This window comes from Capricornis sumatraensis, chromosome 22 (genome assembly GCF_032405125.1).
Source record: "Capricornis sumatraensis isolate serow.1 chromosome 22, serow.2, whole genome shotgun sequence".
In the NCBI taxonomy this organism is placed as follows: Eukaryota; Metazoa; Chordata; class Mammalia; order Artiodactyla; family Bovidae; genus Capricornis; species Capricornis sumatraensis.
In genome coordinates this window covers 34464269-34489402 of record NC_091090.1, presented here as the reverse complement: position 1 = coordinate 34489402, position 25134 = coordinate 34464269, and the positions used below count along the sequence as shown (strand labels likewise).

General features: G+C 40.8%; 1 protein-coding gene and 8 non-coding genes across 9 annotated transcripts in view; 4 read left to right on the top strand and 5 right to left on the bottom strand.

Annotated features, from left to right (window-relative positions):
- Nucleotides 1-25134, bottom strand: part of LOC138069278 (zinc finger protein 184-like) — a 1142341-nt gene that overhangs the window by 156494 nt on the left and 960713 nt on the right. The gene's annotated exons all lie outside the window — the stretch shown is intronic.
- TRNAL-UAA (transfer RNA leucine (anticodon UAA)) lies at nt 2912-2994 on the bottom strand. The gene has a single exon. It is a non-coding gene; the product is annotated as a tRNA-Leu (tRNA).
- On the bottom strand, nt 3562-3633 carry TRNAA-AGC (transfer RNA alanine (anticodon AGC)). The gene has a single exon. It is a non-coding gene; the product is annotated as a tRNA-Ala (tRNA).
- TRNAT-AGU (transfer RNA threonine (anticodon AGU)) lies at nt 5791-5864 on the top strand. The gene has a single exon. It is a non-coding gene; the product is annotated as a tRNA-Thr (tRNA).
- Nucleotides 8454-8526, top strand: TRNAV-AAC (transfer RNA valine (anticodon AAC)). The gene has a single exon. It is a non-coding gene; the product is annotated as a tRNA-Val (tRNA).
- On the top strand, nt 9405-9476 carry TRNAM-CAU (transfer RNA methionine (anticodon CAU)). The gene has a single exon. It is a non-coding gene; the product is annotated as a tRNA-Met (tRNA).
- On the bottom strand, nt 15929-16000 carry TRNAQ-CUG (transfer RNA glutamine (anticodon CUG)). The gene has a single exon. It is a non-coding gene; the product is annotated as a tRNA-Gln (tRNA).
- On the bottom strand, nt 19829-19900 carry TRNAQ-UUG (transfer RNA glutamine (anticodon UUG)). Its single transcript has one exon. It is a non-coding gene; the product is annotated as a tRNA-Gln (tRNA).
- On the top strand, nt 22786-22858 carry TRNAM-CAU (transfer RNA methionine (anticodon CAU)). The gene has a single exon. It is a non-coding gene; the product is annotated as a tRNA-Met (tRNA).

Below are 25134 nucleotides of genomic sequence, written 5' to 3'. Positions count from 1 at the left end.
ATGTCAAAATGCATGCTACAAGTAGTTTAAGGAATCAGTTGGTAGCTATTTTTACTTTATGTGTTAGATGTGAAATTAATACCTATAATACATAACATATATAACAGGGAACATATGCTTATATTAATCTAAAATACCAATATCAGTTTCCAGGTATCTAGAGAGATGAAACGTGAGGGTCACTCAAAGAGGCAGTAGCAGGACCCCAAGAAAGGGACAGAAAGAACACAGGTGGAGAGTGGCCCCCAGAGGCACCTGACACAATTCAATTTTCTGTTATAACATTTCCAGCTTCACATTTTACATTATGTACTTTAAAAAAATAAACAAATAGAAATCTATTAGTTTTCTGTTGCCGCATAACAAGTTATAGTTTAGCAGATTATAACAATGCCCAAGTATCTACTCAGATTTCTGTAAGTAAGAAGTGTGAGCACTAGGTAGCTGAGTTCTCTGCTACCTAGGATTTAACGAGGCTGAAATCATACATGGGGCTGCATTCTAAGCTCTTACGGTGATGGTAGCATCCCTGCATTCTTGCTGTTGGCTGGGGGTTCTCAGCTCCCGCTGGCTACCTTCATTCTGTTGGCCCCCTCCATCTTCAAAGCCAGCAACAGAAACTCTCACTTCGAATCCCTCAATTCCTCTCACACTTACAATCTCTGACTTCAGAAAGAGTCCAGTCCCTTTTGAGGGCTCACCTAAGTAGGTCAGGCTCACTCCTGATTATCTTCCTTTTTTAAAGTCAATGGTGCTATGTAGCATACCCTAATCATATTCACAGTATGAGGGGTTGTGCAGGACTTGTACATCAGAGGGAGGGCATCTGTGTTACCGCTGAATTCTGCCTACCTCAAGAAACAACAACAGAGGTTGGATTTGAGTAGAAATTGCCATCAGCCCCCACTGACTGGAGGAATTTAATCAACTCAGATACAACAGGTTCAGACCTTCTCTGTGGCAGAGATGGGAATGGCATGGTGATTTCAGATCTCATTTGAGTCTCTTGTGAAGGAAAGTATATAATTTAACTTCTGTAGGGATGGAACTTGGACATTGGTGTCATCAGCATTATAACCTAAACTACTTTGCAAACCAACCACTAGGAGATTGCTGTGTTTTCTTTTCAGAAAGTTTCAATATAAGTAAAATCTTTGTTCCCTGGAATCTCATTTCAGAAAAAACAAACTTTTCACTCACTCTTTCTCTACCCCATCCGAGGGAAAGAAACAAGAATATCCACTTTCATTAAGGACGAGTCTTGCCTCTCCATGGAAACTTGGTGTTTCTCAAACCAGCTTATTCAGATGAGTTCTCAGGAGCAACTTCCTTCCTCTTCCCCAGACGACCAGGAGCAAACACAATGCTAATGACTCTAACTTGAAACCCGAGGAAGCTCATGAAAATGACCCACTGAGATGTCTAACTCCATTGGGGTTAGAGAACTATGAAATGCAGAATCTAAGTGTTTGATCTCAAAACATAAGCAATTTAACTATCAGGACAATTTTTATCTGATTTATGTTTTTCTTTTAAAGACGGCTATAAAGGAAGAGTGTGAGTTTCTTTTAAGGAGGAAGGAAACTAACCTGCAGGGTGGCAAAGATAATATGGGTATTTAGAGTGGCAAAGAGCCCTTCTTAATTTGCCAGCCCTTAATATATTATCTTTTCATTCTTCAACTGTCTTCCATGAAGTAGGGATTATTATCCCCATTTAACACATGAAGAACTTGAGGCTCAGAGAATTGGTGGGAAAGCCAGAATTAGAGTATATGATTGTTGAGTTTTAAAGTCCATGCTCTTTCAAATCATCTTGAAGATGCCAGACTTCTGGTCCTCTGGATTTTAAAGAGAAGAGAATTTAATATACTGTAATTTCAATCATTGGAGATAATATGGGTATTCAATAATGGTGCTGGGGTCATTGGTAATCCTCTGGAAATGAAATAGAGTTGGACTGATACCTCACATATTAAGACAAAAAAATAAAATATATCAGAGATCTAAGTTTAAAAAGAAGTAAGGGACATTCTAGAAAAAATGAGTTATTTTGTTACTCTTGTTGAGCTTGCATAGGGGAAAGGCATATCCAAGTTAGACATAAAACCAAAAGAAAAGACTGATAACCTCACCCTCATAGTCCAAAGTCTGCAATGTCCAAAATTGCCAAAAAGTGCAAATGAACTGCTTGTTACATATCAAAACATGACTTAATCGACTCATTTAAAGAACTTTCTACAAATGAAAAGAGAAAGACCCAGCAATCATGAAGAAAAATGAGTACAGGATATTAAAAAACAGTTCACAGAAAAGGAAGTACACATGGCTCTTAAACATAGAAGATGTTTAATAACACCACCACAGGAGAAGTGTAAATAAAAACTACACTAGGAGACCATATTTTACATTTCAAACTGGAAAAACAAAATAGAACAAAACACCTGTATTCTGCTTGTGAGGAATCAACTACGCTTTCCAGAGTGAGCTGGGAGGGACAGCCCAGGCAGAGTTGAGCTTTCTGAGTAGGACGCTTTGGAAACAGTGAGAATCCCTCCCCTCTCTTCCCCGGAGGCTACAAAAAACTTTCTTTTTTTTTTTTTTTTTACTATTGCCTGAAGAGCAAATGCGGGGGGAGCGGGGTGCAAGTTTCCATTTCTCTTGCAACTCAGAGCTGAAGTATTTAAATCTCTTTAGGCAGATTGTTGATTTGGTCGGTTTTCCTAAATTGGCAATCTAATAGAAGTGTGCAGGGAAATAATCCACATACTTAATACTACCTACTGAAGCAATTTCTTTCGGTTTGAAGACAAGTAGTGTTTTCACAAAAGGACAGAAAAACAGATATGTAATCTATCAAGTTTGTTTCTAAAGGCCAGTCCAGGAAAGATTTAGGAGAACAAAATTTCATTTACCGAGAGTGGGGTTCGAACCCACGCGGGCACTAGCCCATTGGATCTTAAGTCCAACGCCTTAACCACTCGGCCATCCCGGTTGCTGACTACCAAACTTCTGCAATCATTTTTTAAAATTAGAACCAATGTATTGTCCTGTGCATTTAAGAAAACACTGAATTATTTCTGGCTTTGTGGAATTGCATCAAAATATGAGGAAGATTAGGACTGAGAAAACACAGCAAGCTCTTTGTGCTTTCTGAAACTGCTATTTCCTGTCCGCTCTCACTAGATCACCTCAAATCCAGAGAAATTCTTGTCTTTCCTCAAGGTTGTTGTTGTTGTTGTTAGTTGCTAGGTCGTGTCCGACTCTTTTACGACCCCATGTACTGTATCCCTCCAGGCTTTCCTGTCCATGGGATTTCCAGGCAAGAATACAGGAATACAGGGTTGCTATTTCCTTCGCCAGGGAATCTTTCCGTCCCAGGGATCGAAGCGGGGTCTCCTGAATTGGAGAATTCGCATTCATTACACCTGACCCACCAGGGAAGCCCAAGTAAAAGAAAAAAGGACTACGAGAGAATTACAACACTCATAAGCTCGCTAACGGTCTACTACTCATTACTAGCCATTGTAGGTTCTCGTGGTGGAGATCGAAAATTCCCAAGTGGAGGTGCCGGGGATTGAACCCGGGGCCTCGTGCATGCTAAGCACGCGCTCTACCACTGAGCTACACCCCCATTAGTATCTTCAGTCCGAAAGGAATAAACAAGTGGGAGGAGGAGGCCCTAGAGTAGCAGAAATTACCGCACTAACGCCAAGTACAAAGCTTCTCAGGTACCTCTACCGAAGGCACTGTCCAAATGTTTCCTTAAGAGATTAGCGGTTTGCCTGCTGAATTCAACCCCCCACCGTACGACAAAAGACTGGGGCCCAAAAGACACTATATTAAAACGAGCTCACTTTGGGAATCACTAGTGGACCCAGAGGCAGTTCAATTTCGTGACTTTGATTTTAATGGCAAAATGCTTTCACTGACAGCCCAATATGTCCATAAAAGAAACACACTGGACTAGGTATAGGCTGTGGTTGTTGCTCAGTCCCTAAGTCGTGTCCGAATCTTTGCCACTCCCGCCATGCTTCCTTGTCCTTCTCTATCTTCCGGAGTCTGCTCAAATTCTTGTCCACTAATGCTACATAACCAACTCATCTTTTGCTGCCCCCTTACTCTTCTGCCCTTAATCTTTCGCAGCATCAGGGTTTTTCCAACGAGTCAGCTTTTCGCATCAGGAGGCCAAGGTATTAGAGCTTCAGCTTCAGCGTTAGTCCTTCCAATGAATATTCAGGCTTGATTTCCTTTAGGATTGACTGGTTTGATCTTCTTGCTGTCCGAGGGGCTCTCAAGGGTCTTCTCCAGCACCGCAGTTTGAAAACATTAATTCTTTGGCTCTCAGTTTTCTTTACTGTACAATTCTCACATCCATACACGACTACTGGAGAAACCAAAGCTTTGACTGTACGGACCTTTGTCGGCAAAGTAGTGTCTCTGCTCTTTAATATGCTATATTTGTTATAACTTTCCTTCCGAGGAGCAAGCATCCTTTAATTTCGTGGCTGCAGTCACTGTCCACAGTGATTTTACAGCCCAAGAAAATAAAATCTGTCACTGCTTCCACTATTTCCCTTATATTTATCCTGAAGTGATGGGACCAGATGCCATGATCATAGTTTTCTTAATGTTGAGTTTCAAGCCAGTTTTGGTACTTTTCTCTCCAGGTGGTCTGGTACTCCCATCTCTTTAAGAATTTTCCTCAGTTATTTGTGATCCACACAGTCAAAGGCGTTTGCATAGTCAATGAAGCAGAAGTAGATATTTTTGGGGGGAATGCTATGATCCAATAAATGTTGGCAATTTGATCTCTGGTTCCTCTGCCTCTTTGAAACCCAGCTTGTACATCTGGAAGTTCTCAGTTCAGGTACTGCTGGCTACAGACCGGAAGACTAGAACTTCAAGTGCTTCCAGAAAAGACAGCACTTCTCACAATGGGGACTCCAATCTTTGCACTCAAAAGTATCCCCCGGAAGACTTATTATAAATGCAGATTCCAGAACCCCTCTTGCAATGATCCTTTAATAAACAGGGTAGATTCCAATAATCTTAATTTTACCAAGGACTCCCAGGTAATCCTAATATCAACTGTCTTAAATGGCAACAGTCATGTAGGAGTGCTGAAAATTGTCATGGGAGAATTTAAGAATCCATGAAAGAAGCTCCCAAATAGGAAATTTGTTTATCTGGAGGAGACAGAGCTGAAAGGAAATCCCGAAGCACAAGTTGGAATAGAATGAATTAATATCGAACACCTAATGTGTGAATGTCTCTCAGGTAACCAAGAGAAACCCCACAATGAAAGGGTCGTGTCAGTTGTACCAGATAAGCAAAGGGGGTCCAAGGACAACTGTTCAAGTTTCTGGGGCAATCCAATTTTTACTTGTGGCTCAGCTGGTAAAGAATCCGTCTGTAATGTGAGAGACATTGGTTCGATATCTGGGTTGGAAAGATCCCCTGGAGAAGGAACGGCTATCCACTCCAGGATTTTGGCCTGGAGAATTCCAGTCCGTGAGGTCGCAAATGCTGAGAGACAAACTTTCTTTTCAGTCTTTACTTGGACTGTTCGAGCTGCCTCGGTCCACAACCAGATCTTTCTTTTTGATAAATTCATGAAAAAGAAATGGCCCCCTCAAGTCCTTTGGCTGTTCAATTCTGATTTTGAATCTCTGGTCAGATCAAGTTTCCATTCCTAGAAGAGATTCCTGTCCAAATGTACTTCGTAGTTAAAGCTCGACCAAACCGCTGAAATGAAAAACAACACATTGTGACATTTTTTCAGCACCGGGGCTTCGTGGCTTAGTTGGTTAAAGCGCCTGTCTAGTAAACAGGAGATCCTGGGTTCGAATCCCAGCGAGGCCTTTCTCTTGGCTTCATAAGGTAAAACCCATAAAAGCAAATTCCGTGGCCTCAGACCTTCAGCCTTCAAAGGCTGCTGGTGACGATATTTTAAAGACAAGCAAAGAAGCAGGAGTTAGAAAATTAATGGGTTGTTTTCTGGTTGAGTATTAAGGTAACATTTTGAGTAACAGTCGTTTTTCAGATGTGTCATTTGCAAATCTTTTTCTCTGTCTTGTCTTCATTTCTGTTAAAATGTCTTTCACAGAGCAAGTTTTAAAATTTTAATGAAATTCACCTTTAATTCTTTCAGTAGATAAACAGTTTTCCTAGCACCATTAGTTGAAAAGACTGTAATTTCTCCATTGAATAGTCTTGGCACTCTTGTCAAAAGCCAACTGATCATATATGCAAGAATTTACTTGTGGGGTCTCTATTCTATTTCATTGGTCTATATTTCTGGGTATATGTCAGGACCACATGAATTTGGTTACTGTAGCTTTAAAGTAAGCTGTGAGATTAAGAAGTGAGAGGGCTCCAAATTTATTCTCCTTTTTCAAGATCTTTTTGGCTATTTGGGGGTTGCACAAGAGTCAATGTTAATTTTAGGATGGATTTTTTTTTAATCTCAAAAAAATTGGGATTTTGATAGGGATTGTATTGAAACTGCAGATCACTTTGGGCTTTATTGACATTATAACCATATTAGTCTTACAGTTCATGAATACAGATATATTTTCATTCACTGATACCTTCTTTAATCCCTTTTTTCCCCCTCTTTCTAAAGTTTTCTGGTTTTCAGTGTAAACCGCTTCCTCCACCTTAAGTTCATTCCTAAACGTTTCATTCTTGTTCATGTAATTGTAAAAGGAACTATTTCATAATTTGTTTTGGATTGTTCATTGTAAGTGAATAAGCATGCAACTGATTTTTGTTTGTTGAATTTTGTATCTTTCAATTTTGCTGAATTCTTTTATTAGCTCTAATGTGTGTGTGTGTGTGTGTGTGTGTGTGTATAATCCTCAGCACTTTCTATGTATGACATTATATCTTTCTCTTGACTACTTATCCTGGCTAGAATTGATATTACTATGCTGAGTAGATGTAGTAAAAGTGAACATCTATGTCTTGTTCCAGGTATTAGAGAAAAAGCTTACACTTTTTCACCATTGAAGATGCTGTGACTTTTTGATAAATGACTTTTATCATGAAGATAAAATAGTTTCCTGCTATTCCTAGTTTATTGATTTTTTTTATCATGAAAGAATATTGTCAAATGCTTTTTCTGCATCTATTGAGATGATCCTGTTCTTTTTTTCTTCATTCTGTTAATATGTTAAACCTCACTTACATTCCAGGAAAGTATCTTATTTGGTTATGGTGTATAATATGTTGTTGTATTCAGTTTGCTAACATTTTGTTGAGGATTTTTGCATCTATGTTCATCAGGGATATTAATCTGCAGTTTTCTTTTCTTCTAATGGCTTTGATATTAAGGGAATGCAGTCTTCATAGAATGAGTTATGTTCCCTTTTTTCAATTTTTTGGAAGAGTTTGAGAGGAATTGTGTTAATTCTTCTTTAAATGTTTGGTAGAATCCACCAGTGAAAATGTCTAGGGTGGACTTTTCTTTGTTGTAATTTTTTTGATTACTGCTTCAATATACTTAACAATCATAGGTCTGTCAAAATATCTGTTTCTTCATGTTTCAGTTTTGGTAAATTGTGTGTTTCTGGGAATTTGTCTATTTCATTTAGGTTATCCAATATGCAGTCATACAATTTTTCATAGTGTTGCCTTGTAATATTTTTATTTGTGCAAAATCTGTAGTAATATCCCCACTTACATTTCTAATTTCAGTAATTTAAATATCTTCTTTATGTTTTTCTTTGTAAATCTAGCTAAACATTTGTCAATTTTATTGAACTTTTCAAAGAGCCAAATTTTGGTTTCATTGATAATTTTTCTATTGTTTCCTGCCTGCCCTTTCTGATTGCCAGTCTTACCTGAGTGCCTGCCCTATGGATTTACAACTTGCTTAGCCAGTCCCCACAACTGGCACTCCCCAGTTTCTTCAATAAATAACCCCACTTCCCAACATGAAAATGTTTTCTTGATGATTCTACACAAATTGACCACCTCTGTGTAACCAGCGGGCGTATCAACAATATTCCCAGAACTTTCTAGTAACTACCCACTCCGCCTACTCCCAGGGAACCACTATTCTGACTCCTAACAAAGCACAAGCGTCTTGCCTACAATGTAATGTAAACAATTGGCGTCATAGAATACATTCTCTTTTGCGCCCTTCCTTTGGTCAGTAGGTCTGTGAAGTTCATTCTTATAGGTTATGGACTATTTTTTCTTGTTGCGTTATAGTTTTTCACGCTAACAGACCTAGGCAATTGCAGATGAGCACTTGGAAAGTTTCTATTCTCTCGACTAAAGATCGCTGTATATTCTGGTAAATAGGGGACGGGGGAGCCTGGTGGGCTGCCGTCTATGGGGTCGCACAGAGTCGGACACGACTGAAGCGATTTAGCAGCAGCAGCCCAGATTATAGATATGCTTTCATCTATCCTGGTCAAAAAGAAGCCAACCCCCTGCAGTCTTGTTTCCGTAGTGTAGTGGTTATCACGTTCGCCTAACACGCGAAAGGTCCCCGGTTCGAAACCGGGCGGAAACATTACCTTTTGCTTGAGGTTTCCAATTGACCACATGGTATCTTTGTTTATCTTAAAACACAGGACCCTTCTTCCGTAGCAGGAACAAGAGCAAAGTACCAAGCCACAAATTCGCACTGACAACTGAGAACCGCCAGGGGAGTGTTTTCATTCAGATTCTCTCGAGGTTTACAGAGAAGTTGTTCCTTAACCAATACCCTACCTGTTCTGGGACCGGGAAAACAAGTATTTAATGAAGATACAGAAACTCCTGAAGGGACAGAAGGAAGATGGTGAAAAGAGCAAGAGGAAACTTGCGGAAGTTATTTGGCAGACAGAGCACAGGATGAAAGGCGTCAGAGGTTTCTATCCAGGCCTTTGGTCTGGGAGATCCAGCATTCGCTGAGGACGAGAGAAAACTGTCTGTAGACATGGCCTCAAAGGGATCCGAAGCCCCTTTTCATGAAGCCAAGGGCAGAGGCCTGAGAGGGTAAACCAGATGCCCCGGAAGCTGAAAATGGCACTTAGTTAGTCAATATATGGAAATGCTGCTTCTAGTTTCCTCAGGGAACTTTCTTGAGGACGGGAAACAGAGCGAGCTAGTTAATATCCTTTCTCCTCAAGTCTGAATTCATGCCTTCCTCGGTTATCCGTAAGGAAGGATTTGGGGGCTTTGCTCGTCTTGTTTCGAAGTTCCTCCACTGAGCTCAGAGCAGCTCCTGAAAGAAAGATGTCGGATTTTTGGCAGATTGGGAAAGCGCAACATGGAGGGGAGTACTGAGGTCATTTAATTCTTGGGAAAATTGATCGCAGGCTAAGGAAAGGGAGAAAAAATATGTATTCTGACAAAGTGGCTGATCTTTAATATGGTAGGGAAGAGGAAAAACAGGGGCTTACCCGAAGCAGAGTGGCGCAGCGGAAGCGTGCTGGGCCCATAACCCAGAGGTCGATGGATCGAAACCATCCTCTGCTAAATGTTTTTGTGACATCTCCAACACACGGCCTCAGAGAGTGTATTATCTGATTTCCTGAAGTTCATTTAGGGTTTAGCGTTTTCCTTTTTTCCTCCACAAATGACTGCACAATTTCTTTCTCGTTCAAAAGATAAGAGACAAGTCTTATCTTTAGAGTAGAGGAAGAATTGACAAATTTCATGTTTATTTCCAACAAATTAACCTTTTGTGTTCCAGAGACTATACACTGAGGTAGGATATAATTTTTTATTTTCTTGCACATTTCCTTACACTCAAAGAAAAAAACATTGTTATTTTGCCTGAGATATTGGTTGCTAGAAACCTATATTGCCTTTTTACTTGAATTGGGGGGTTCAGGTTCCTTTCACTCTTGTTCATTCTTAGGCATAATTTATAACGTTCAAGTTAATAGAAACATACTGTGAACTCTTCTCTGAAGCAATTTATGTTACAATAATTGAGAAGACACCTTTCATACACTATCCCTGTTCATACTTACATAAAATGGTTTCATGCTAATGTTACGAGAAAAAGAAGCAAAAACCTTGCATGTGAAATGATAGAAAACAGTAGACTACATTTAAAATTTTTTTGTGCATCAGAATTCCGTGGAGAAACTAGAAGAAAAATAGTTTTACTGATATATTTGCAAAAGAAATTGAGAGAAAATGTCTAATTTAAATAATTTAAAATGAGTGACTATCTATGACAAGAAAATATAAATTCTTCTAAGCAGTGAGAATTCACAGAGAAAAATATCAAACGAAAAATGTGTTGGATCTGTTTCATTCCTTTACTTCTCTGATGAATATGTTCTTATTTGGCAAAACCAACCATTTTCAATTTATTTTGCTTGCATCTTCCCCTAAAAGCATTTTTAACTGAAAATGTCCAAGCACAGGAGATTTGTTGAATAAACTGAGACATATAGACTCAGAGGAGAAGTACCATGCAACCGGAAAAAAGATATGGAGTGATTTACAGGAGATATTGTTACTTATGTGAGGGGATGTACAGACAAAGATTATAATATGCTATCTTTTTTCAAGAAGGAAAGGGAGTAAGGAAAACATATGCATTTTCCCTTTTGAACAGAAAACAGCAAAGATAGACTAGTGAAACTGGCAATCTAAAAGTGTAGTAATAGTGCTGGGGTACATGAAGTATTGGGTTGTCAAAAAACTTCATTAAGATGTGATGGAAAAACCAGAACGAAAATTTTGGCCAACCCAAAACAGGGCTGGTGGGAAAATAGGGAAGGAACAGGAAATAGTGGAAGAGAAAAAAAATAGGAGAGTCACAGACTGTCCCTGAAGTGTGGATCATAGAAATCAAAAGATGTTCCTCAGAGATTGAACCCTTGGCTTTATTTGTGTAAACTATGCTTTCAGTTCAGTCACTCAGTCGTGCCCAACTATTTGTGACCCCATGAACTGCAGCACTTCAGGCCTCCCTGTCCATTACCAGCTCCTGGAGTTCACTCAAAGTCATGTCCATTGAGTCGGTGATGCCATCCAATCATCTCAACCTCTCTTGTCTCCTTCTCCTCCTGCCTTCAATCTTTCCAGCATCAGGGTCTTTTCCAATGAGTCAGTTCTTCAGGTGGCCAAAGTATTGGAGTTTCAGCTTCAGCATCAGTCCTTCCAAGGAATATTCAAGACTGATTTCCTTTAGGATGGACTAGTTGGATCTCCTTGCTGTTCAAGGGACTCTCAAGAGTCTTCTCCAACACCACACTTCAAAAGCATCAATTCTTTGGTGCTCAGCTTTCTTTATAGCCCAACTCTCATATCTATGCATGACTACTGGAAAAACCAAAGCTTTGACTAGATGGACCTTTGTCGGCAAAGTAATGTCTCTGCTTTTTGATATGCTGTCTAGCTTGGTCATAGCTTTTCTTCCAAGGAGTAGGAGTCTTTTAATTTCATGGCTGCAGTCACCATCTACAGTGATTTTGGAGCCCCAAAAATAAAGTTTGTCAGTGTTTCCACTGTTTCCCCATCTAGTCTCCATGAAGTGATGGGACAGGATGCCATCCATGATCTTAGATTTTTGAATGTTGTTTAAAGTCAACTTTTTCACTCTCTTGTTTTACTTTCATCAAGATGCTTTTTGTTCTTTTTTGCTTTCTTCCATAAGGGTGGTGTCATCTGCATATCTGAGGTTATTGATATTTCTCTCAGCAATCTTGATTCCAGCATGTGCTTCATCCACTCCAGCATTTCACATGATGTACTCTGCATATAAGTTAAATAAGTAGGGTGACAATATAGAGCATTGACCTACTCCTTTCGCTATTTGGAACCAGTCTGTTGTTCCATGTCCAGTTCTAATTGTTGCTTCTTGACCTGCATATAGATTTCTCAGAGTGCAGGTCAGGTGGTCTGGGATTCCCATCTCTTGAATTTTCCACAGTTTGTTGTGATCCACACAGCCGAAGGCTTTGGCACAGTCAGTAAAGCAGAAGTAAATGTTTTTCTGGAATTCTCTTGCTCTTTCAATGATCCAGCAGATGTTGGCAATTTGATCTCTGGTTCCTCTGCCTTTTCTAAATCCATCTTGAACATCTGGAAATTCACCGTTCATGTACTGTTGAAGCCTGGCTTGGAGAATTTTGAGCATTCCTTTACCAGCGTGTGAGATGAGTGCAATTGTGCAATAGTTTGAGCACTCTTTGGTGTTGCCCTTCTTTGGGATTGGAATGAAGACTGACCTTTTCCAGTCCTGTGGCCACTGCTGAGTTTTGCAGATTTGCTGGCATATTGAGTGCAGCACTTTCACAGCATCCTCTTTTAGGATTTGAAATAGCTCAACTGAAATTCCATCACCTCCATTAGCTGTGTTTGTAATGATGCTTCCTAAGGCCCACTCGACTTCACATTCCAGGAGGTCTGCCTCTAGGTGAGTCATCACACTATCATATTTATCTGGGTTGTGAAGATCTTTTTTGTATAGTTCTGTGTATTCTTGCCACCTCTTCTCAATATCTTCTGCTTCTGTTATGTCCTTACCATTTCTGTCCTTTATTGTGCTCATCTTTGCATGGAAAGTTCTCTTGGTATCTCTAATTTTCTTGAAGAGATCTCTAGTCTTTCCCATTCTATTGTTTTCCTCTATTTCTTTGCATTGATCACTGAAGAAGGCTTTCTTATCTCTCCTTGGTATTCTTTGGAGCTTTGCATTCAAATGGGTATAGTTTTCCTTTTCTCCTTTGCCTTTCACTTCTCTTCCTTTCACAGCTGTTTGTAAGGCCTCCTCAGACAACCATTTTGCATTTTTGCATTTCTTTTTCTTGGGGATGGTCTCCGATCACTGCCTCCTGTACAATGTCATGAACCTCCGTCCATAGTTCTTCAGGCACTCTATCAGATCTAATCCCTTGAATTTATTTGTCACTTCCACTGTATAATCATAAGGGATTTGATTTAGGTCATATCTGAATGGTCTAGTGGTTATCCCTACTTTCTTCAATTTAAATATGAATATGGCAATAAGGAGTTCATGATCTGAGCCACAGTCAGCTCCCAATCTTGTTTGTGCTGACTGTATAGAGCTTCTCAATCTTTGGCTGCAAAAAGATAATCAATCTGATTTTGGTATTGACCATCTGGTTATGTCCATGCGTAGTCATCTCTTGTGTTGTTGGAAAATGGTGTTTGCTATGACCAGTGCATTCTCTTGGTAAAACTCTGTTAGCCTTTGCCCTGCTTCATTTTGTACTCCAAGGTCAAATTTACCTCTTACTCCAGGTATCTCTTGATTTCCTACTTTTGCATTCCAGTCCACTATGATGAAAAGGACATCTTTTTTTGGGTGTTAGTTCTAGAAGGTCTTGTAGGTCTTCATAGAACTGTTCAACTTCAGCTTCTTCAGCATTACTGGTCGGGGCATAGAATTGTATTACTGTGAAATTTAATGGTTTGCCTTGGAAATGAACAGAGATCATTCTGTCGTTTTTGAGATTGCATCCAGGTACTGCATTTTAGACTCTTTCATTGACTATGATGGCTACTCCGTTTCTTCCAAGGGATACTTGCCCACAGGAGTAGATAATCTTAATGGTCATCTGAGTTAAATTCACCCATTCCAGTCCACTTTAGTTCACTGATTCCTAAAATGTCGATGTTAACTCTTGCCTTCTCCTGTTTGACCACTTCCAATTTGCCTTGATTCATGGACCTAGCATTCCAGGTTCCTATGCAATATTGCTCTTTGCAGCATCAGACTTTACTCCCATCACCAGTCACATCCACAACTGGGTGTTGTTTTTGCTTTGGCTCTGTCTCTTCATTCTTTATGTAGTTAGTTCTCCACTGATCTCCAGTAGCATATTGGGCACCTACCAACCTAGGGAGTTCATCTTTCAGTGTCCCATATTTTTGCCTTTTCATACTATTCATGGGGTTCTCAAGGCAAGAATACTGAAGTGGTTTGCCATTCATTGCCTTCTGCAGTGGACCACGTTTTGTCAGAACTCTCCACTGTGACCTGTCCATCTTTGGTTGCCCTACACAGCATGGCTCATAGTTTCACTGAAAGAGAGAAAATATGCTTTATCACATCTTAGATATCTCAAACAAATGCTGAAACTTTTTGACTTATAATTTTTATTTTCTGGATCTCTTCAAAGCCTGCAGGGTTCACCAAGGAAAAGACAGTGTTTAATGGCACCAGCACCTTTACTATAAGTGAGATAACTAAATAGAGATCCAAAGGACTGAAACCTAACTCTTGAGATTTCTGTACTCCAGAATATCTGGTTTATATGTATGCTTATTCAATGTGCTCTCAACTTTTACCAGAAGCTTGAAATTACAAAATGATACATTATTTGAATCTTCAACCTCCCCTTCTTTATCTTCTTATTCCCCTTCATCTGAAAATGTCAAATGCCCTAGGAGAAGAATGCTTTATGGGCGGTAAAATGTATTAAAATAAAATCTAATCAGAAGATCCTAGCATTGCCATAAGTATACATAAAGAGAAATAAATTTATAAAATAGATAAATAATATAGACATTAATAAGTAACAAAATTGTTATTTCAATTCAGTAGGTAGGCAAAGATAATTTTAAAATAAAGTGTGATGACATAACTAACTTTGCCTATGGCAGAAAACAGAGATAAATATTTACCTTCAACAAGTAATAAATCACATTTTAGATTGATTAGTGATTTAAATACAAAATATAAAATAATAAAGTATGTAGTTGCAATTAATAAGAAACTCAGAAGAAAAAAGTATTTACTTGGAAACTGTAGCATAAGAAATGTTTGAACAACTAAGGCTTAGTAAAAATACGCTTTGGTGAAATCCTGCAAAAAAAGAAAATTCACATAAGAAAGAAATCCACTTGAAAATGAGAAATAAATGGGTCTAAGAATTAGAGAATGGTGAGGATGCCGCTTTGGTTTATCATTTCATTGTTTTAACTGAGGACATTATCCTTAAGCTATCTTCATTTCTTAGAGTCTTTATGAATTGTCATAATATTCTGATACTCTCAATTGCCTTCCAGTGGCCTTCTAAATTGTTTCTTCATAAGTTTAAATCGTCCTAAAGAATATAATTGCCAAACTTTCACAATGTAATTGGTAAAATTTGAACATTAAAATAGTCCAGTCCATCACTGAATTTTATCCATTGGTACCCAAGAGCAATTTGATATATGCTGCTGCTGCTGTTGCTAAGTCGCTTCAGTCGTGTCGAACTCTGTGCGAGCCCATGGACTACAGCCCACCAGGCTCCCCCGTCCCTGGATTCTCCAGGCAAGAGCACTGGAGTGGGTTGCCATTTCCTTTTCCAATCCATGAAAGTGAAAAGTGAAAGTGAAGTCGCTCAGAAAGTGTCCGATTCTTCGTGATCCCATGAACTGCAGCCTACCAGGCTCCTCCGTCCATGGCATTTTCCAGGCAAGAGTACTGGAGCGGGTTGCCATTGCCTTCTCCATGATATAAGCTAGCATCCTTTAAAAATATACAAGTCAAACAGTGTCCATGAATTCTTTTTCTCTTTCAAAGGTATTTCTATTTTATAACTACCATGAAATTTTATCCCTCATATTGCATTTTTCTATGCTTAAACGCTGTTACTGATTATTGTATTACTCTGAAACAGAAAAATATACTAAAAGACGAATATAATTTTAACTATTTCTAGTGCGTGTTTTGTATTTCAAGGGTCTCCCCCTACCCCCAGTTTGGGTTGTTTTCAAGTTCAATAGTAGCAAGTGACCAATAAAATGTAAAGATGTAATTTTTGAGAAGCATTTAGTATACCAAAAGAAAATTTGTATTTGAACTCAATAAAGAGGGATAGCACTTTTTTCCTAGACTTGTGTCTGCGGGTGGAAGCTTCCAGGGGTTGCAATGAGAAGACTTGCATAGAAATAAGTGTTATCAGAAATTTACAGAGAGAGGATGTGAAATCAGGTAAAAACAGATCTTCTGTAGGTCCCACCGAGATTTGAACTCGGATCGCTGGATTCAGAGTCCAGAGTGCTAACCATTACACCATGGGGCCTGTCCTGTATGACTGCTTTCTAAATTCTTTGATGATATAATTCTTCCTCCCTAAGAACCTTGATGTGGTTTTCTAAAGTGTAGAAATACATTTTGGATTTCCTCCTCTAGGATTAAGTCATGAACTCTTACCTGTCACATGCCTGTAACTATTTTCTAAGCCAGACTCTACTGGAAAACATTGCCTCCCTAATGTTAGGAATCGTCCTCTCCACCCACCCATTCCCACGGAGTGCTCGGTTTTATGATAACCGTTTTGTACTGTTACTTCACTCAAGGGTCACAGTTGTCCTACGAGATGGGGATCATTATCGCTATTTTACAGATGAATAACCTGAAGCAGAGACCCGGTGTCTTTCACCCTTTTCTCTCAGATTCTGCTACTTCACGGAAAATCGTCTTTTTCTAGGGTGGTAAGCTGAAGCTCCAACACTTTGGCCACCTGATGCAAAGAACTGACTCATTGGAAAAGACCCTGATGCTGGAAAGATTGAAGGTAGAAGGAGAAGGGGACGACAGATGAGATGGTTGGATTGCATCACGGACTCGATGGGCACGTATTTGAGCAAGCTCCGGGAGTTGGTGATGGACAGGGAAGGCTGGCGTGCTGCAGTCCATGGAGTGGCAAAGAGTCGGACACGCCTTAGCAAGTGAACTGAACTGATCTACCTCTTTTGCTAACGCGTTATGGAAAGATTTACCAGAGTCGCAGATGAGATACTGACATTTAAGGAAAATGGAATTAAACATGCTTGGAAGATGCGAGTGGAGTAAGATCCCTGCAGCCCAGGGAGCACAAGGCGGAGCCGGGGAGGTGAGAGGAAAAGGGAAGGAAAGGCCCTCGAGAATCTTCCTAGGACTGAGTCCAGGCCCACGGTCCTACTTTCACCAACAGAAAATATGCAGAGACTCCCAAATGGACACAGAGAAGATTCCCCTGCTGCCGCAACTGTTTCCCACACACACATCGGCGTCCACACTGATGAAAACCTGCAAGACAATCAGTTTTTCTGATGGGTCTTGGTGAATATTCTGAGTTGCATCCTAATCCAGTAACTCCTCGGGCTGGTTTTTCGCGGGCAAAGATACCCAGCACAAGTTTAGCAGTGAGTACCCAGCGATTTCTTTAGCGGTACTGGAGAGTCTAGCTTTGCTCCAAGCAGTTTCCTGGAATTCGACGCCCGTCGGATGAGACTGATCTAGCTGAAATTCTTTCATGATTTGCAGATTGGGATTGCGTTCCAGGATTTCAGATTTTAAACTGGAGGCGGATTTCGGGGTCCGTGCGCCTCTAGTGGATTTAGACCATGAAGCGCAACTCCCACTACCTGGGTGGGGGAAAAAAAAATCGCCAAAAACAAAAGGCCAGGTTTCTTGCAGGATTCCTTTACAGAAGGATTTTTTTCAGGGTGGCTTTTACTGGCCAAATCTGTAAATTGGTTCTTTTCTGGAATGCTGGGTTGAGAGTTTTCCTCTAGAACAGGTGAAGAATGGCCAAGGGCTGTTTCTTGTTTGCACAGAGTGGGTAGAAGACCCTCAAGAGAGAGGGTAAAGATTCACCATTGGAGATCCTAAACTGTCAAAACCTGGCGGGTACAAGAAAAATGTCCTTACAAAGGAGACGCTTTTAAACCTGAGCGGGGAGAACCCAGGTAGATTTCTCTTCCATCGGCATAACTCAGTCAGCAATGGATACACCAGCCCGATAACGTTTTCCATGCCCCAGAGAATAGTCCCAATGGCCTTGACTCTGTGTGGTTGCTGATATGTTAGCAAAAGTGCACTGCGTGAGGAAGAGGCCTTGACCTGTGCAGCAGCGGTGCCCCGTGTTGCAGAGAAAAGGCCTGTACTTCCCAGGGCCACATCCTACAGCTTTCCCAGACTCACACCCTCAGGCGAACTGTGATGAGGACAGCAAGTGAAGCCCTTGGAGCAAGCAATGAATAAAGTGCAATGTTCAGAGGCTAGAGTCTCCTTCCTGCACCCCAGAAAGGGGAAAAGAACGCCTCCAGATTAAATCCTCGCTTTCTGTGCAGCGTTCAAAAATGTTCAACTGGATGACAAATGTGTAATTAGCACTTTTCAGAGGCTAATGGCAGGCACTGGCCTCTCCTTAGCCAATAGATAACCAAAAGTAGGCACATCCAGACTTTAGGATGACAGGGCAAGCATGTAGTCAAAAGAGACTTTCTTTTCAAATTCGGATTCAAAATTCGGTGCTCCTATTACATATCCTTCCTCAACTCCAAATTGAGCTACTGCTGTGGCCTCATTAAGACAAAGTCATGGTTGACATTCACCTTCAGGGAAGTTTCTGCTCCAGTCCTGGGCAAAGTCTGGTTCTTAGAGTTTACTGTAGACTTGGGATCATTGAAGGAAAAGAGTGAGAATGAATTTGGGAAAAAGCAGAGCAGAATGTTTTGGAACCAAACATGGACACAAGCTACCCTGGGTTCTGGGATGATCAAATCAGATTAGGTGAAACTTTATGCACTCAGCAAGTTTTTCTTTTCTCTTTATTTAATTATTTTTTTTGTTTGTTTCTTTTGGCCACATATCCTATGGGATCTCAGTTCCCCAACCAGGGATAGTCTGGAATTCTAACCACTAGGCCTCCAGGGAACTCTGCACTCAATATTTTTAAACTCCTAACAGGAGCCAGGGATTGTGGGACTGAGAAGTGAAAGGTGAACAAAGCCACAGTACTGGTCTCTCCCCTAGGATATCCTCTGTCTAGAACAGGAGGGAGGGGGGAAGTTATTCAACAAGCAGTTAAAACGTGAGGTGGTAGGAGAAGGGGACATTTGGGTGCTGAGGAAAGACAGATGGAGCACGTGAGCCTAGATAAGGGAGCCAGTGAAGGCCTGGGTAAGAAGGGCTTAAAGGTCTAAGTTAATATTTGAGGAATGAACAGAGAATCAGAACTGGAGGCAAAATGGAGCGCAAAAACGTTTTCCTGGTAGTAAATACAGAAAGGAAAAGAAAATGGTAGAAATGATTGTATCATGGTTTGTGACTAGAAGATATTTTGGAGGGATGAGTGTGACAGGAACGGTGACAAACGAGGTTGGAGGTGTGGGCAGGTTAGGTTAGGTTTCAACAGTCATGAAAATGTGGGGAGCTGCCCCCAGCAAGGTGGAAAGAACTCGTCCTGTACTGGAATTCTCAAAGGTAATAGCAAGGGCTGCTCACTCATGGGTTGCTACCCACAGTTTGAAGAACAGTCCCACAGGATCAACTTTGTGCAGAGGTATTCCTAACATAAGTCTAAGTAAGAATTGAAGGGATTTGCAGTTATGATGGGAAGAGGTGGCCTGAAAGTGTTAAGGGCCCGGACTGCTAGTCCATCTATCGTGCTCTGCTCCGGTGGGCTCAGATGCCTCCTTTGAGCGCCCTCTGTGAAGAGCCCAGCCGCGAGAGAGAACAGAACCGCCCCTAATCGCCTTCTAATCACAAATTTATCACGTCTCAGTTTAGACTCCCTTTTCCAGTTTTAAGGTGAAGTGGCCATTCTTTTAAAAACCAGGTTCTCTTGCCTGCTCTCACAGATTTCTTTCTAGGAATAAAGCTGTCTCAGCGGAGACACGGCGCCTCCGCATCCGGACCTGGGCAGACCTGGGCACGGGTTATAGGATCGGCGGCTTCTCCTGGTGGTACTGGATTCTGAACACAGTTTCGCTCAGCAGCCGGTGGGCTCCGACTTCCCATCAGAGAAGACTCTGTTACTATTGCTCGTTAATACTGACGCGTGGTGGGTTGGATTACAAGGAAAAGGCTGGGTTAAGGGACGAGATTGCAGAAGTAAAAACGAACGCGGAAACAACCAGGAAGGTCCCACCGAGATTTGAACTCGGATCGCTGGATTCAAAGTCCAGAGTGCTAACCATTACACCATGGGGCCCATGAGAAAAGGCTTTGAAAAAGTATCTCTTGTGGCAAATATTCATCTTTGAGGCACTAGATGCCAATTACCAAAATTCAAACAACGTGATCCCCCCAATCCCCCCCAAAACTGTACCTTCTGGAGCGGTAATTTTGAAAATGTGTGGGTGTTTTGGTTGTCTTAGTGGCTTAGTGGCACAACTGGTTTTCAGGTTAGGGCCAGATGCTGGAAGTCCAGTAATGCTCAGGACATTCCTATACCAAGAATTATCCTTAGAACAGCATGACTTTTGTAAAACATTTTCATCTGGATTTTCAAGGATCTTTTCTAAGGGTGAAGTCCCTGCTTCCACCTTTGTACCCTCTCATTTAATCATCTTCTCATATACAACTGGCAGTGCTGTGTGGGACCTTGTTAGGATTATGATTTTTATTCTGAGATAGGATGTCACAATTTCTGGTTAGGTGTCCTGGGGCACTCATCTTTGGAATGTATGAGACGTCTGACCATTCTGAAGCCACCACACAGTTAGGGAGCCAGATTACATAAAAGTGTTCAGGCTGGGAATTCCCTGGTCATCCAGTGGGACTCTGCACTTCCATTGATGTGCAACCAGATTGGATCCCCAGTCAGGGAAAAAGATCCCACAGGTCGAGTGGCCAAAGGAAAAAAAAAAGTCCTCTGAATGTTAGTGCTAGCCCACAGCCAGTGTCGATTGCCAGACAAGCAAGTGAAGATGCTTTTAGATAATTCTAGCCCTCAGCAATTGTCCTGTAAATCACAAGTCAATGATCTTCTGCCTAAAGCCCTAGACATTTTAGAGCTGATAGCCATTGCAGCTGTGCTCTGACCTAATTCCTGACCACAGACTCCATGAAGATTAATAAAATGCTTTGTGCCATCAAGTCTGGGCTCTTTAGCATGCAGGAACAGTAACCTGAACAGGTCTAGAAACAGGAATTTTCTCTACCTAATCTCTTAGTTTTGCCCAATGAGAGTGTTCCCAATATTTTGCCACCAAAAGTAATGTGAACATCAGTGTCTTCCTATGGGCCAATTTGTTTGTCATGTATTTTCAAAACTAATGTTTGTTCACAAAATTGGCAGGCTTGTGTGGGATCTTGTGGGAGTGGGATGATTAAAGATAAGAAAACTCCCCTCTTTAGATAACCATCTAAGTGTTATGTCCTTTCATTATATTAAGCTGTAAAAAGACATTGGTTGGCATTGACTCAGTGTACATTCTAGGCTCTGGGCTTGGTACTGGGGTATGGCTGAGAATAAGACTCCCTTAGTAGAACCCAAGTCTTCAGGAATGGTTTTATAACAATTTTATTTATTTATTTATTTTCTGGATGTAGATCTTAACAGAGATGGAGTGATCTTCTCTTGCTTTGCAGGGCATTTTTTTCAGCAGCTATCTAGAAAACTTGCAGGTTGTTGAGGCTCTATGCAGAAATCAAGTTGAACAAAGAGAAAAAGAGGAGAAGTCAAAACTTCTCATCCCATGGCTCCCTCTGCTCCAGCCACAACAGCCTTTGGCAGTTCCCAAAACACATTAAGCAGGGGCCTGGTTTGGGTACTTGTTCCTTTTGCCTGGAACAGATTCCCCCAAGTAGTGACTCACCACTTTATGCCAATGACTCCTCTGTGAGGCCTTATCCACATGCCTTCCTTAAAATCACCTTTCCCAAAGTCCTCTTTCCTTTCTTTATCTTTATCCACATCACCTCTAAGGAGCTGATATATTAAGAATTTTATTAATTTATTAATTATCTGGCTGTAAAAAGTGACCTAATGTGTTGTCAGATTCCCTTTCTCCTGTCCAATATGAAATCCTGTCCAATATGAAACTACTGTCTGTTCTCAGCTAATAAAAATGTGGGAGTGTCACTTGATTTGTAAGAGACAGGTCCATGAAGTCCAAAATTAGACATTATTGCAGAGTCCTTAAATATAGATCAATGCAGTTTGCAATTCTGATTCCCTGGTTGCAAAGGTAAGAATGTTGTATTTGACATCTCTTTTTAACTGGTTAAGAAAAGGACTACTAGTTCCCTAATGGATTAGTGGTACTTTTTCTGTCTCTATCATGCTCAGAAAAACAAAGAAACATCTATGACTGATAGATAATTTAACAAATAATGTGACAGTCTGCTTCATTTAAATGACCATACAATGTTAAACTGGCATCTAGAATCATGACTATTTCAGAATCTTATTTGATAAACTCTTCATGGTTCACACCTAGAGGTTTTATACTGAAGTCATATCGTTGTTTTGAGAAGTGTGCTCATGATACAGAATGAAGCCCTTGGTGTAACATTCAGACTGCTTGCTCAACCCTTTGCACCGCTCCCTTTTGCCCACTCCTGTAGACGTTAGTCCCACCAACATTCCCAGTGCCTTGAATGTGACACCTACGTTCTTACTTCATCTGCCCAGAATGCTGTTTTGTACACCACTCCCCTCTGCTGGTAACTATTACTTATTCTTTGCTCCTTGGGTTTTGCACATACATCTCTACTGAAGCATTTATTATCTTATTATTTCATTTGTTTGTTTACGGACAATGTGCACATATGACTAAAAACTCAAAGTGCGTAAAAACATCACAATCAAAAAAGATTTTCTATCCATCCCTGCTTCTAGGCTATCCAGCATTCTTTCTACAAAAATGACCAATATTAGCAATTTGTGTAGTAGTCTCCTGGAGATATTTTAGATTCATACGAACCTATGTATACAAAAATCTACTGCACATTATCCTGTATCTTGCTTTTGGCACTTGACAGTAAATCATGGAGATCATCACCTATCAATACTTGAGGAAGCCATATAGTGGTTACAAATGCGGTTTTTGAAGCTAGACTACGTTCGAATAGCAGTGACTACGCGTGTCTGCCTCCTTAGCGCAGTAGGCAGCGCGTCAGTCTCATAATCTGAAGGTCCTGAGTTCGAACCTCAGAGGGGGCAGTTCTTTTTAAGGCGGCTTGGGAGACGCGAGGCTCGCTCCCTGAGAAGGAAATAGCAACTCACTCCAGTATTCTTGCCTGGAAAAATTCATGTACAGGGAGCCTGGTGGACCACAGTCTACGGGGTCGCTAAGAGTGGGGCACGACTGTTACTAGCTGTACATTTACAGGTAAGTTTCTTATCATCTCTGGACCTGTATCTTATAATCTGTAAAACAAATATAACCAGTAATTTAACTCAAAATATTGTTATAAAGAATAAGTGATTTTATGTATACAAGGACATTTTGGGATTTCCTCTATGTCTCAGCAGGTAAAGAATCCGCCTGCAATGCAGGAGACACAGGAGACGGTGGGTTTGATCCTTGGGTGGGGAAGATCCCTTGAGAAGGAAATGGCAACCTATTCCAGTATTCTTGCCTGAAAAGTCCCATGGACAGAGGAATCTGGTGGGCTGCAGTTCAAAGGGTCGCAGAGTCGGTCGCAGCAAAGCACACAGGGAAAGTTTTAGGACATTATCTGGCACACACTAAGCAGTAAATATTGCTACTAATATTATGCAAAAGAGCCTTCAGATTTGTTTTTACCTGCAGGTAGAATGATATACTGTAATGTTCTACTTTATTGTTCACCGTTCAGATTACTTCTAGTCTTTGGTACTACAAACTGGGCTGCTTGGAAAACTCTGTAACGTCATTTTTCACATTTTCAAAAATGGTAAATTCCTAGAGATGAGGTTGCGGGGAGTAGGGATATGCGTGTTTTTAAATATGCTGGATACCGCCCACTTTTCCTGTATGAACGTTCTCTCAGTTTTCAAGGCCACCAGCAGTGACAGAGAATTAAGTTCAAGAACAGCCTTATTCGGAATTTTCCATTCCTATCCCAGCATACAGTGACTATCCTGAGAGAATAGTAAATGCTGAATAATATTTATTAGTTAACTGGATGAAAGGATGGTTTAGGAAATACAGCTGGGTTTTGGTGGCAGCAAGAACACTTAAAATCCCTTTGGCATTAAATCCCATTTAAATGTTTAAAATCTTGTTTGCTGTTATTCACTGAAGATTATTAGAGGACAGAAGAGAAATAGTTATCTTTTACTGATCACTTTGAGCAGTTTTACTATTACAGAGATTTCTTTTAGAACCTGGAAAGCGTGGTAAAAGAAAAAAGCATTATTGAAAGTTTGTTAATACTGTAAAGCAACAGGGTGCGTGAGTGCGGGGGGTGGGGGTGGGGGCGGGGAGGGGGGATTAATAATAGAAAATTGGCTAGAGTCCCACTGATTGACCGGGTTCCCAGTAGAAAAAAAATGCTTTATTAATTAAAGTCTTCATATTTATTATCTCATGTCATTCTGATACATATGCAAAGATACCTGAGAGAAAAGGACAAAAGAACATTGAGTGACCAAGAGCTACTAAACTCCCTCTAAATTTACCATCGCAATTTTCGAGTTACTTCCATTTTACAGAGGAAAGGTCTGGTGAGCCATAGTTTACATAGCCTGTGGCAAGACACAGTCAAGAAGTGGCCTAGTTGGGCTAAGAATATAGCACAGCACTCAAAACATGGCCAATGCCCAATAACTGAATACATGAATAGTCATGCTGTAGGAAAGTGAAAGTGAAGTCGTTCAGTCGTGTCGGACTCTTTACGACTCCGTGGACTGTAGCCCTCCAGACTCCTCCATCCATGGGATTCTCCAGGCAAGAATACTGGAGTGGGTTGCCATTTCCTTCTCCAGGGATCAGACCTAGGTCTCCCACATTGCAGGCAGACGCTTTAACCTCTGAGCCACCAGGGAAGCCCCCCCCCCCCCCATACTGTAGGAGTGACTCTGATAAAAACAAAGTCGTTTCAGAGCTTTACTGTCACTTTGTTTTCAGAAGTGGCGATTATGACCTAAGACAGGCAGTGGATCCTACTGCTAAGAGCATGGACTTTAAACCTGACTGCCTAAATCCCATTCACCCTAAAATTTTGTGTGACATTTGGTAAATTACTTGTGTTTTGCTTTGAGATGATGGAGATGATGACACTACCTACTTTGTAGAACTGTCCTCACAATCTAGCATACATCGTTAGCACACTGTAATATGCCACATTGCACATGGTGTGTTTGCGAACAGTGCTTTCCACAGAGTGGAATACTCAGAGTGGTTAAATTTCTCCATGGCCACAGAGTAAGTGGTGGAGCTGGGGCCAGAAGTTAGTCCTTCCGTTCCTAATCCAATTCAGGCTGCAAGCTTCACTACATCTTATGTCTACATC